The 2451-nt window shown below is 44.6% G+C and overlaps 1 pseudogene; it reads right to left on the minus strand.

The window, feature by feature from the left end:
• Window positions 1–2074: 2074 nt before the first annotated feature.
• Window positions 2075–2190, minus strand: LOC112472821 (annotated as a pseudogene).
• Window positions 2191–2451: the final 261 nt, after the last annotated feature.

The following is a 2451-nucleotide window of genomic DNA, read 5'->3' on the forward strand; positions in this document are numbered from 1 at the left end:
CCATTTTCGTGAAATATCTTTTTCCATTTTTTTTTACTTTTTCAGTCTGCGCGTATCTCTCAATCTGAAGTATAAGCAACATATTTAAGGGTATCGTTTTCTTATCCATTCAGCCACCCTGTCTTTTGATTGGGGCATTTAATCTTTTTTCATTTGAACTACTTGTTGATAAATATGTAGTTATTGCCATTTTATTTATTATTCACATATTTAATCTTTTTTCCTCTTTTCTTCTTCTTCTTAAAGAAGTCCCTCCAACATTTCCTGTAATACTGGCTTGGTGGTGATGAACTCCTTTAGCTTTTTCCTGTCTGGGAGGCTCTATATCTGTCCTTTGATTATAAATGATAGCTTCGCTGTGTAGAACAATCTTGGTTATAGGTCCTTGCTTTTCGTCACTTCGAATATTTTACATCACTCCCTTCTGTTGAGAAATCAGCTGACAGTCTTATGGGAGCTCCCTCGTAGGTACCTAACTACTTTTCTCCTGCTGCTTTTAAGATTCTCTGTCTTTAACCTTTGCCATGTTAATTAGGATGTGTCTTGGTGTGGATCTGTTTGGGTTCATCTTATTTGCGACTCTCTGTGCTTCCTGGGCTTGTATGTCTATTTCCTTCACCAGGTTAGGGAGGTTTTCAAACATTATTTCTTCAAATGTTTTCAATTCCTTGCTCTCTCTCTTCTCCTTCTGGGACCCCTATGATGTGAGTGTTGGTACACTTGATGTGCTCCCAAAGGCTCCTTAAACTATCCTCACTTTTTTGGATTTTTTTCTTGCTGCTGTTCTGATTATTTTCTGCTACCTTATCTCCTAAATCACCGATTTGATCCTTTGCTTCATCTAATCTACTGTTGATTCCCTCTAATGTATTCTTCATTTCAGTTCTTGTATTCATTTCTGACTGGTTGTCTTTTATGTTTTCGACCTCCATTTTTATGTTTCCTATCTCTTTTGTTAAAATTCTCACTGAGTTCCCCTACTCTTCCCCTAGGTTCATTGAGCATCCTTATAACTGGTGTTTCGAACTCCACATCCGGTAGATTGCTTGTCTCTACTTTGTTTAGTTGTTTATCTCGAGCTTTCTTCTGTTCTATTGTTTGGGGCTTGTTTCTTTGTCTCCCCATTTTTGCTGACTTCCTGTGCTAGTTTCTATGTGTTAGGTAGGGCTGCTATGTCTCCCGATCTTAGTAGAGTGGCCTTATGCAGTAGGTGTCCTGTGAGGCCCAGTGATGCAGTCTTCCCTGGTCACCTGAGCTGGGTGCTCCAGGTGTGCCCCTTTATGGGTTGTGTGTGTCTTCCCGTTGTAGTTGAGCCTTGGTTGCTGTTTGCACGTCATTGGGAGGGATCGACCCTCAGGCTGACTGGCTGTGAGGACTGGCCGGTGAGGGGCTGACCCTACAGAGCAGGATTCACTTAAGCTGGGCTCTGGTTTCTGCCTAGACTGCCCTTTGGGTGTGTAGTCCTCAGACAAAGCCCTGAGTGGTGCTCTAGCTCGGGTCAAAGCCAGCCACTAAGCATGCTGGCCCCAGGGCCTTTTTGGAGGGGTCCCAGCACAGACCAAGTTCAGCCTCAGCCTGTGCCTTGCCTGGGGCCACCTGGCAAGAGTCACCAAGCCATCCACAGATGGTTACCACCTACGCTGGACTTAGAGATGCCTTGAGAAGCCAAGCCATGAACCAAGGTCGGCTGCCTCTATTGCTGGGCTTGGGGCTGCTTGGCAGGAGGTACAGGGCACACTGAGGCCAGATGCTGCTAGTTTGGGTTTTGTGAACCTTTAAGAGATTTTAGGAAAATGTGCAGCATGAGCCAAGACAGGCCATTTGTGTGGAAAATCCACTGGAGGCGGCTTGGGTGGGCCTGCAGGTTGGGAGGGGCGGGTCTCAGGGAATCACGAGGGTGGGGTGAGCAGTGACAGCCAGGTGGATGGAGACTCAGATATGGTGCTGCCTGCGTCTGCATGCTGGAAGTGGGGAGGGTTCTACCAAGGAATAATACAGAAGATGGATCTGCCAAAATATTAGAATAAAACTCAGAAACATTTATTTTTATTTTATTTATTATTATTATTATTTATGCCTATGGCACCTGATCTTCCTAGGTGGTCTGCCATCCAAGTACTAACCAGGCCCAACCCTGCTTAGCTTCCGAGATCAGACATCGGGCTTGTTCAGGGTGACATGGCCGAAGACCATGGACCGTGGCTCCACTGGGGTGCGAACCCAGGACCTTCTGCGTGTAAAGCAGATGTGCTCACCGCTACACTATGGAACCATGTCCAGGAACATTTTTAAAAAATACTCTTGGATGAGTGGATAAAGAAAATGTGGTATATACGTATAATAGAATATTATCCAGCCATAAAAAGAAAGAAATTTTGCAGTATGCAACGATATAGATGAACCTGGAAAACATTATGCTGAGGGAAACAAACCACTCAGCAAAGGACAAAT

The sequence above is a fragment of the Pteropus alecto genome, unplaced genomic scaffold (genome assembly GCF_000325575.1).
Source record: "Pteropus alecto unplaced genomic scaffold, ASM32557v1 scaffold59, whole genome shotgun sequence".
Taxonomy (NCBI): Eukaryota; Metazoa; Chordata; class Mammalia; order Chiroptera; family Pteropodidae; genus Pteropus; species Pteropus alecto.